Source organism: Paramormyrops kingsleyae, chromosome 4 (assembly GCF_048594095.1).
Source record: "Paramormyrops kingsleyae isolate MSU_618 chromosome 4, PKINGS_0.4, whole genome shotgun sequence".
Classification (NCBI taxonomy): domain Eukaryota; kingdom Metazoa; phylum Chordata; class Actinopteri; order Osteoglossiformes; family Mormyridae; genus Paramormyrops; species Paramormyrops kingsleyae.
Genome location: NC_132800.1, coordinates 40,380,106 through 40,390,691, shown reverse-complemented (window position 1 = coordinate 40,390,691; position 10,586 = coordinate 40,380,106). Strand labels below are relative to the sequence as shown.

At 46.3% G+C, this 10,586-nt stretch overlaps 1 long non-coding RNA gene across 1 annotated transcript; it reads left to right on the top strand.

The window, feature by feature from the left end:
* Nucleotides 1–1,506: 1,506 nt before the first annotated feature.
* Nucleotides 1,507–3,886, top strand: LOC140588851 (uncharacterized). The gene is made up of 3 exons (XR_011990059.1): nt 1,507–2,850; nt 2,933–3,037; nt 3,141–3,886. It is a non-coding gene; the product is annotated as an uncharacterized lncRNA (long non-coding RNA).
* The last annotated feature ends 6,700 nt before the right edge of the window (nt 3,887–10,586 follow it).

The following is a 10,586-nucleotide window of genomic DNA, read 5'->3' as shown; positions in this document are numbered from 1 at the left end:
CTGGGGCTTTTTTAAAGTTAGTATTAAAGGAAAACAAAAGTGGATCAGGGAGGAACCAACCATTACTGACTGAATTCTATATAATGGGAAGCCCACATTCGTATTGCTGAGTTTGCAGTGAAATTCTGATTGTATCCCTCAGACATGCTTCATAACAGGGGTGACTCTAGGACTTTTTAAGGTGATGGGGATGCTTAAGAAGGACCATAATTCATGCAAATAGCCAACTGTATTATTAGCCAATGATATGTTTTGAATTGGTGAGTGCCAATCAGCTTTCAGCTGGGGCCAGTGCTCCTATGGCCCCACCCAGATATATGCTCCTGCTACATAAAAGTGGAGGGGTGATTCACTCTACAGTAAGACCATAATCACTCAGACAGTAATCAGACACCTTGGAGGACACATTTAAGGAGTGTCATTTGCAGATGAAGTATAGGGTTTATTTGTGGTTATGATAAATCTATTTTAAAAACGAATACACAGGGACAGGCTTGCTGTGGCTTTACACGGCAATGAGCGGCAAATGAAGCAGAAACTGGGAACACCACTAATCATAGACGAGCTGAAATAACAGCACAGCATTAACGCATTGAGTTTTCATCCATGTCTATCAGACTGAACACATCACACATGTTACGACCCTGTCTAGGGGTTAGGGTGTAACAGAGGAAGGGAATGGGGAAAGGGGAACGAGGGGAACACAGGGTGTGGTGTACAAGGGAACACACGTGGACAAAGGGGATATTTTTATAGTTTTTTTATATTTTATTCACGCAAGACAGACAGAACAAATGGTTTAGTGCAAAAAGACTCAGGAGTGATTATCGCCAAAATAAGAAACAAAACCCACTTGTCCAACACAACCCAATTCTAGCTTAACTAAGTGTAAAACCAAACAACAAGTGATACTCCTAACTCCCTATCCAAAAACAGTCACAAAAACTTCCAAACAAAACCGGCAATCACTCCCTAAGCACCAAACAATCACAAATCCTACACATACACAGCACACAGCAAAGCGTCAAAGTTTAAGGGGCGCGCGAAGACGTAAACCAAAAACAAGCAAAAGATCGATAACCAGAAAAGCAAGCAAAACCGGGCGAAAGTACAGAAAGGGGTAAGGCAAAGAATCGTAAGTCAGGGAAATCAAAAAGTCATACACAAATATCAAAACCAAGAAAACAATCCAATAATAATCAAGTAATGAGCTAAGCTCTCGAAGTGTCTCTCTGTCCGGCTTTTATCCCTCTCCGGACGGACGTGACGAGGTCGGGCTGGGCCGGAAACGAAGGCGGGGTCCGGAGGTAGGGGTGGAGCCAGGCCAGGTCGTGGGCATGGTCGTGGGCGGAGTTCGGATGTGGAGGCGGAGTAAAAACAGCGGCACGTAACACCCCCCCCCATAAGTGTGAACCTCGTAGGGTTCACAATCATCATTAAAACCCACAATACACAATTACCCAATCAATTCATAAACCTATCAGGAACGTGAGAGGGCATCCGCCACAAGGTTACTGGCTCCTTTTTTGTGGAATATCTGCAAATTGAAAGCCTGTATAATCAAAGACCAGCGCATGAGACGTTGGTTGTTATTTCGCATCCTATTCAGAAACAGCAGCGGATTGTGGTCCGTGAACACGACCACTGGCTGGGTACTATCACCAACGTACACTTCGAACTGCTGCAAGGCAAGTAACAATGCAAGGGCTTCCTTCTCAATGGTGCTATATGCTAATTGGTGCTTAATAAATTTCTTTGACCAATAGCAGATAGGATGGTCCAGACCTGCATCATCCTCCTGGAGAAGGACGGCGCCGGCACCGGTACCACTGGCATCTACTTCTAGTTTGAACGGTTTACCGAAGTTAGGGGTAGCCAACACAGGGGAACTAGTGAGTAACGATTTTACCGCGTCAAAAGCAGCCTGACACTCAGCAGACCAAATCACTTGGGCGTCCTTACGAAGTAAATTAGTCAGGGGTAACACAACGTCTGAGAAATTTCGGCAGAAACAGCGGTAGTAACCCGCCATTCCCAGGAAGCGGCGAAGATCCTTCTTAGCTTTTGGAATAGGGAAGGACGTGATTGCTTGGACTTTGGCGTCAACAGGCTTCACTGTTCCGCGTCCCACTAGCTTACCGAGGTACGTGACCGTGCCTTGGCCGAACTCGCATTTCTCCAGATTTAATACTAATGAAGCATCCCTGAGCCTAATAAAAACTTGTTCTAACGCTGCCAAATGATGCTCCCACGAATCAGAGTACACAACCACGTCATCTAAGTATGCTTCACAGTTTTGGACATCCCCCAGAACCTTAGTCATTAGTCGCTGAAACGTAGCCGGGGCATTTCGTAATCCGAAGGACATAACTGTGTACTGTAGGAAAGTATCTGGGGTAGCGAATGCAGAAATCTCCGAAGCACGAGGGGTTAACGGAACCTGCCAATATCCTTTCAGGAGGTCGAGTTTCGTGACAAATTTGGCGGAACCAATGCGATCTATACAGTCTTCCATTCGGGGAAGTGGAAAGGCGTCTGGTTTAGTAACAGCATTCACTTTTCTATAATCCGTACAGAAACGAAACGTACCGTCAGGTTTTGGGACAAGCAAACACGGTGAACTCCAAGGACTGGAACTAGGCATGGCGAGACCCGTTTCCAACAGGTAGTCAGTCTCCTTCTTTAACAGCTCCCGCTTACGAGGGCTGACGCGATAGGGGTGCTGTTTGATAGGGATATGATCTCCCACATCAATGTCGTGTACCAAAACAGGGGTCTGCGAAGGGGTGTCGGAAAATAGAGAGGGAAATTTACGCACCAGGGCATGGATATCCGATTGGGCGACACTGGGTAAGTGAGCAAGCCTTCCCTTAAGGGTTTTAAGGGCTTCCGAGTTGGGCAGACGAGCGCATGGCAAACAATTCCTCCCAAGGTGCAGATCATCGAGTTCGGGCGAGTACTCACGCACCGGCACATTAACTACGGCAGAAGGGAGCAGAACAGGAGCGGACGATGGAGCGGGGTCAGCACGATCAACGTAAGGCTTCAACATGTTTATGTGACATAATCGGGTTTTTCGCTTTCGATCAGGTGTCTCGATAATGTAATTTAGGGGACTGATCTTTTCCTGTATTCTATAGGGACCTGAGAACCGCGCTTGCAAAGACGAGCCAGGCAGGGGTAAAAGGACCAACACGCGATCTCCCTCGTGGAAAGTTCGTTCTTTGGCTTTCCTATCAAACCGAGCTTTCATTTCCTCCTGTGACGAACTTAAAGAGCGCTTGGCCAATTCCCTGGCTGCACCAAGACGCTCACGCAGAGACTTTACAAAGCTCAGCACATTCTTATTCAGAGGAGGTGGACTCGGGGACAACCACTGCTCCTGTAGGACCTTTAAAGGTCCACGCACGGTATGCCCGAAAACAAGTTCAGCTGGACTGAACCCAGTGGATTCCTGTACGGTATCCCGAATCGCGAATAAAAGCAAAGGAACCCCGTCGTCCCAGTCTTTTCCTGCCTCTAAACAGTAGGTTCGCAGCATCGTTTTAAACGACTGATGAAAACGCTCAAGGGCACCCTGGGACTCCGGGTGATAAGCACTGGAGACCCTATGTCTAATGTTTAACTCACGTAACACCTGTGAAAATAACAGGGAAGTGAAGTTCGAACCTTGGTCGGACTGGATATATTTCGGCAAACCAAATGTGGTGCAAAATTTAATTAGAGCCTTCACCACCCCTTTGGTTTTTAAGCTCCGCATAGGTATCGCCTCAGGGTAGCGGGTAGTAGCACACATCAGGGTAAAGAGATAGTTATTTCCTGAGCGAGTTTTAGGCAAAGGACCTACACAATCGATGATGACATGTTCAAACGGTTCTCCGATAGCTGGGACAGGACGCAGGGGAGCAGGGGGAATTACCTGATTTGGTTTCCCTACCAGCTGACAAATGTGACACGAACGACAGTATCGCTTTACATCCGAATTTATACCGGGCCAATAGAAGTACTTTAGTATCCGAGCGAGCGTCTTCCTAACTCCCAAGTGGCCAGAACACGGGTGATCATGAGCTAAAGCTAATACCTGGTTTCTGTGGGAACACGGAACAACCACCTGAAACACCGTAGCCCACTCCATTGGAGACTGAGGAGGTGTCCACTTCCTCATTAACAGATCACGGTCAACAAAGTAAGCCACCGAATGGTCTGCTAAGGTTGCTTTCTCTACGGCCAAATCATAACACTCCGTCAGAGACGGGTCAGCTCCCTGAGCGGCGGATAATTCCTTTCGCGTACACCCACCATCTGTAGCTTGGGGTAGAACTGGGTTTTCTATTTGTGGGGGACTAGCACATGGGGACGGAATAGATACCTTTCGTTCAGCCATGAAGGAATCAGCCAGGTCGATGTCTGCTAGTTGTCTAGCTTGAGCACGAGTATAGACACAAGCGGGAAAAGCACCAGGGAAATCAAATTCTAAGTTGTCAGAGCCACTCTCTGGTTCTGACGCTACCTCAGGTAGAGGAACTACCTTACCTCCCGCAATGTCATTCCCCAAAATAAAAGATACACCCGAAACAGGGAGTCGAGGTCGAACAGCAACTTTTACAACACCCGAAAATCATTGGTTTCTAGGCAAACCTGGTGGAGAGGCACTCTCATGGTTCCTAGTTCAATACCTTGAACTAACACATCAGAACCAGCATAAGACGAGTTATCAAAGGGCAACACAGATTCCAAAATGAAGGACTGAGCAGCACCAGTGTCCCGCAATATCGTGATGGGACACTTCACATCAGAGTTTCCAAGTGACACAAAACCATGGAATACAAAAGGCTGGAAGGAGGGTTCAACAGAGTTAGGTAACAACGGAACATCAGAAACAGGAACACAATCCGTAACAAGTACCTTTTTCACATTTGAACGAGCGTTCTTGCGTCGTAACGCAGGACAAACAGAGATGAGGTGACCAACTTCATGACAATAAAAACATTCTCTAGTTTCTACCGGTGGGGCCATCGGGGCAACCTTCGCAGGAGGCGGCACCGGTCTGGGATGGAGCTTACGAGGCAAAGGAGTAGGGACAAACACAGTTCTGTGGGTTAATACAAACTCATCGGCCAGGGTAGCGGCTTCCGCAAGAGACATAGCTTTCTGTTCATTCAAGTAAATAACCACACGATCAGGCAAACAATTTTTAAACTCCTCTAACAAAAGCAGTTCCTTGAGCTGATCGAAGTTAGTCACACCACTAGCGGTACACCATTTATCAAAGAGGAGTGACTTTTCCCGAGCGAATTCCACGTGGGTTTGCGAGGCGGATTTACAAAGCTTCCTGAAATTCTGCCGATATGCTTCAGGCACTAGTTCGTAAGCTCTCAAAACTGTAGCCTTCACAATGTCATAGTCGAGACTTTGCTCCAGACCAAGGGCTGAACAGACCTCTTGAGCCTTCCCCACGAGTTTGCATTGCAGCAGTAAGGACCAAAGATGCCGGGGCCAATTCAAGGTGGTCGCAATGCGTTCGAAGATGGGGAAGTAAGCGTCTACCTCGTTTTCCCTAAAAATGGGCACAAGTCCAATGTGACGGCTTACATCAAAGCCAGTAGTTTCCCTCTCAGGGGATCGAGTAGGAACCGGGGGAGATGGAGCATTAGGACGCACACTCTCGTCCAGTGAACCTACACCGGCACGAGCAGTGGAGCGGTCGGCATCAAGGGGCGAGCTTACCTTACGAGGGTGAGGAACAGGCGGTTTTGGACCTGCCCTCGCCCTTTGCATGTTAGCATCCCGTTCTGCCTCCAACTCCAAAGCCCTAATTCGTAAGATTTGGGCTTGGCAGTCCTGTTTCTTAATCTCCAGTTCGGTTTCTCGTAGCCGAATTGTGAGGAGAATCTCCTCCTTAGTGGAGCCGGGACCTCCGGGATCCATGCGAGACCTCGGCACCGGGCCTTCTGCTTCCGCCGACGCAGTAGACCGGGGCGGGCAAGGTGCACCACCCGAAAGATCACCAGGCTCGGGCAGAATACCTTGCATGACTAATTCGTCGTGCAGGACCCGCTTAATTTCCTGCTTCGACGCACAGATCGGAATCCTAACGTTGAAAAACCCCGCAATGGCTACTAGGTCAGCTTTCCTGCAAGATTCAAAGTGTTCCTGCGTGGGGTTCAGGGTAAACTCGAGCAGGTCAAAGGTAGCCATACTGCAATCCCAAGTACACCAACTATCCCCACTATAATCAATCCGCCAAGCAAAACCGAAAGTACACAGAAGGACAACACAGAGGAACGAAGATATCCCAGACAGGAATATCCCGGACGAGCCCCCAATTCTGTTACGACCCTGTCTAGGGGTTAGGGTGTAACAGAGGAAGGGAATGGGGAAAGGGGAACGAGGGGAACACAGGGTGTGGTGTACAAGGGAACACACGTGGACAAAGGGGATATTTTTATAGTTTTTTTATATTTTATTCACGCAAGACAGACAGAACAAATGGTTTAGTGCAAAAAGACTCAGGAGTGATTATCGCCAAAATAAGAAACAAAACCCACTTGTCCAACACAACCCAATTCTAGCTTAACTAAGTGTAAAACCAAACAACAAGTGATACTCCTAACTCCCTATCCAAAAACAGTCACAAAAACTTCCAAACAAAAACCGGCAATCACTCCCTAAGCACCAAACAATCACAAATCCTACACATACACAGCACACAGCAAAGCGTCAAAGTTTAAGGGGCGCGCGAAGACGTAAACCAAAAACAAGCAAAAGATCGATAACCAGAAAAGCAAGCAAAACCGGGCGAAAGTACAGAAAGGGGTAAGGCAAAGAATCGTAAGTCAGGGAAATCAAAAAGTCATACACAAATATCAAAACCAAGAAAACAATCCAATAATAATCAAGTAATGAGCTAAGCTCTCGAAGTGTCTCTCTGTCCGGCTTTTATCCCTCTCCGGACGGACGTGACGAGGTCGGGCTGGGCCGGAAACGAAGGCGGGGTCCGGAGGTAGGGGTGGAGCCAGGCCAGGTCGTGGGCATGGTCGTGGGCGGAGTTCGGATGTGGAGGCGGAGTAAAAACAGCGGCACGTAACACACATGTGGCCCAAACCAACAAAAATATCATAAAAACAGCACAACTGCATAAATAACCCATCAACATGCACACCTGCCATTCAAAGGTCGACCGATGCATCAGACAGACTAAATGTTCTACTTTTTAAAAGCTTGTTGTGCTCCAGGGGTTTGGCAGCCAGTTGACCTTGGACCCCCAGAAGTTTCATTCTCTCTTCTTGGGAGTTCTTGGTTCCTCTCCAGGGAAACCAGGGGGGTTTCTAGCTATTCGAAAGATTAGGGGCTAAGTTAAGTTAACCCGGGGCTTGATTGGCATCGGGACTAAAATACTCGGGCTATAGTGGTCAGACCTAACAACAGCCATGTTGAATTGAGTTGAGTTGAATTTGAATGTGAATGCCTGCATTCACTTACATTAACCTGTGTACATGTTTTTTTTAACCATACTGTGAATGGCATGTGTATTGATGCGATTATTTTTTATATTAGCTAAGAATACAGTAGTAGTAACTAACTACCTAACTAAACCAACCCCTGGCACAATTCCTTACAGTCTAGCTGAAATAACACTGAGAGAATAAGTGTTGACAACTTTCCATTGCACCAAACTATCATTAGACTTGCAGTGTGATCATACCCAGAGTTACTGCAAAACAAAGGTTTATTTACTTTAACACAGACATATTCAGGGTGGTGATGGGATCCACCCCCCCAATCAGCACCAGGTGGAAATGAGATGTACTAATGGTGGATAAACAGCAGCCCGACGGACTGCCGAGGATCCTTCTAATTAGGTTTCAAATGGGATCCCTTTGGCAGATCCTCAGCCACCTTATACAGCATAGGGACAAGACGGCAGGTCTGTTAGGGGGGCAATTATCAGGTCTGTGCTGAAATGGGGGTGGCTTCATGAAACCCTGCAGACCCCCCCCCCTACCACCACCACCGACTGCTCCTGCGTGGCACTAATGAGCATCGCAGCTGGAGGCTGCGGCATGAAAAGCCTGGGAAGGTCCTTCACGAGGGAGGAAAAAAAGAGAAACGAAGGACGGCATGAGCTCTGGAGATGCAGTTTTGCCTCAGGACACGGAAAGAGGTCAGATCCTCCACGTCCACCTCGGCCTCTTAAGGTCCGTGATGGGCAGAGCTTCTAGAGCAAAGACACTGTGTGGGAAGATCTCCACGGGTCAGGCCTGAAGATGTGAACCATGGCCCAAAGATCTGAGTCATCCATCTCAAGCAGGATGAAACCGTAGCTGCTAAATCAGTAAACTATTTCTAAACTTAATGCAACTTTCATTTTTCAGTATTTTTGTTTTTGTTCACCACTTCACATTTTACTATCTACTCTTTATATATTATTAATAGACACCATATATACTGAATATATAGGTGTGTGTATATGCACAGTCGACTGCAGAATAATTGGTAACCTTCATGAAAATGAGCTAAAATTAATACATATGAAGAACCACAAAAGCAACGAGTGATATTCATGGACTCAGCACAATTGGGCCGTCATGGATTTATTTTCAAACAGATTTTTGGAAAAAAAAATTTTTTAATTCTTTACTGACAAGTTTTCATGAAAATGCAGAATTCATTAATATTGACACCCTAAATTTTCAGTTTCAGCCTTCTTGTAGAAGCAACTACATTTTGGGCAAAATTGTTGTGGAATTGAATGGAACAAGAGCCCCCGGACCACTGGCAGCAAAACAGCCCCAAGCCATCAAAGAACCGCCACCAAGGGCATGAGGGGCCATTCTCTGCATGCTCCCCCAATTTTTGCCAAACATGCCGATGGTATGTGTGGCAACAAAGCTCATTTAATGTCTCATCTGTACACGACACACAATTCCAGCTGTAACGCCAATATTGCTTGGCAAAATTCAGACACTGGGATTTGTGCCTTGATGTCAGGAAGGGCTTCTTTGGTGGAACTCATCCAAAAACATCTCACTATTGGTTTTGAAACGGTGAAACACCAAGATTCAACTAAACTTTGCAGTTATGAAATTGTGATCTTTGGGCTCCTCTTTGCCTTGTAGCATCATCCTCACTGTGTGTGGGGGCAGGATGCAAATGCATCCCCTTCCTGGAAACACTTCCATGCTTTTCAAACTCCTTTATTATGGGCCTGACTGTACTTACTGGTAATTTCAACTGAATGCCAACCTTTTGTAGGCATTCCCCATATGTGTGTGTTTGTGTGTGTGTGTATATATATACACACATGCTGTATATGTATGTGTGTGCACATATATATATGCACACATGTTCAGTGACCAATTTATTAGGTACGCAGGTCTCCTTAATGCTGACAGCCTGATCCATCAAACAGAATCATGTGTCTGCAACCGAGCACATACAGAATCACTGAGATGGGAAAGAGGTTCAGTTGCCATTTGATGTAATATTATAATGCATAAAGTGCCCGATCTTAGTGATTTTGCTGGTGGCATTGCTGTTGGGTCCTGCATCTTAGAAACAGCTACACCCCTGGGATTTTCACTATGATGCCTAGTGTTCACAGAAAACAATTGTATGATAAACAATAAAACACCCAGTCAGGGGCATTTCTGAGGCTGAAAACACCTTGTAAATGAGAGGGGTCAGACGATAATAGGCACACAGAAAGGCCACAGGGCTGAAAGTCTTCTCTGAACAACTCAGCTACCTCTGAAATGGTGCTGGAAGCAAAGGTGGATCCTACCGGATACTAGCTAAGTATACCTAATAAATTACCCATATATACTGTATTTATGTGCATATACGTTTACATGGACATGCACGCAACATAAGAAGTAGAGCATTAATCTTCTCCGTTAAACACATTGTTTTGAACTGAATTGTTGGCTAGCTGTTGATCTGCATCCTCCGTAGTTTCTCTGAAAGTGTTTGCCAACGTAGTAACACTTGTGAAGCAACACATTATTTTTGAAGAGTATGGTTGGCCATCTTTTAATTCGCATTCTCTGTAGTTTGCCTGACAGTTTTGGTCAACACAGTGACACTCGTGAAGGCATGAAAACGACGGCCGCCTGGCCTCTGTGACCAAACCACGGCAAAGCCTGACCCAGCCTATCATTAAAACTGCCCTACTGAATGAAACTGAACAAGGAGGATAGTTTCCAGTTAAGTCTGGAGTTGTGATTTAATCCCAAGTAAAGTCAGGCATAAACAGCTACAGGGAGTTAACCACTAAGAAGATAAATAGCTTTCCAGCGAAAGCATCCACAAACCTCTTCTGACAGGAAAAATAAATGCTCACTCACATGACTTACAGTATAACACACTTTATTCAGATTAACAGTATTGCCCCAGAATCCCCAGGCTCTGGCTGCAAAGGGGTCCCAACAATCAGGGAGTTTGCTGTAGAGGCTCTCCGCACACGCATAATTACTCAACTGTCATTCAGCTTCTGGGCATCCAAGCACATGCCAGCTAGCTAGCTGTAAATCTGAAGCATAGCCTACTCAGATGCGTCTTGTGCACCTATGACCCACCCAGTTGCT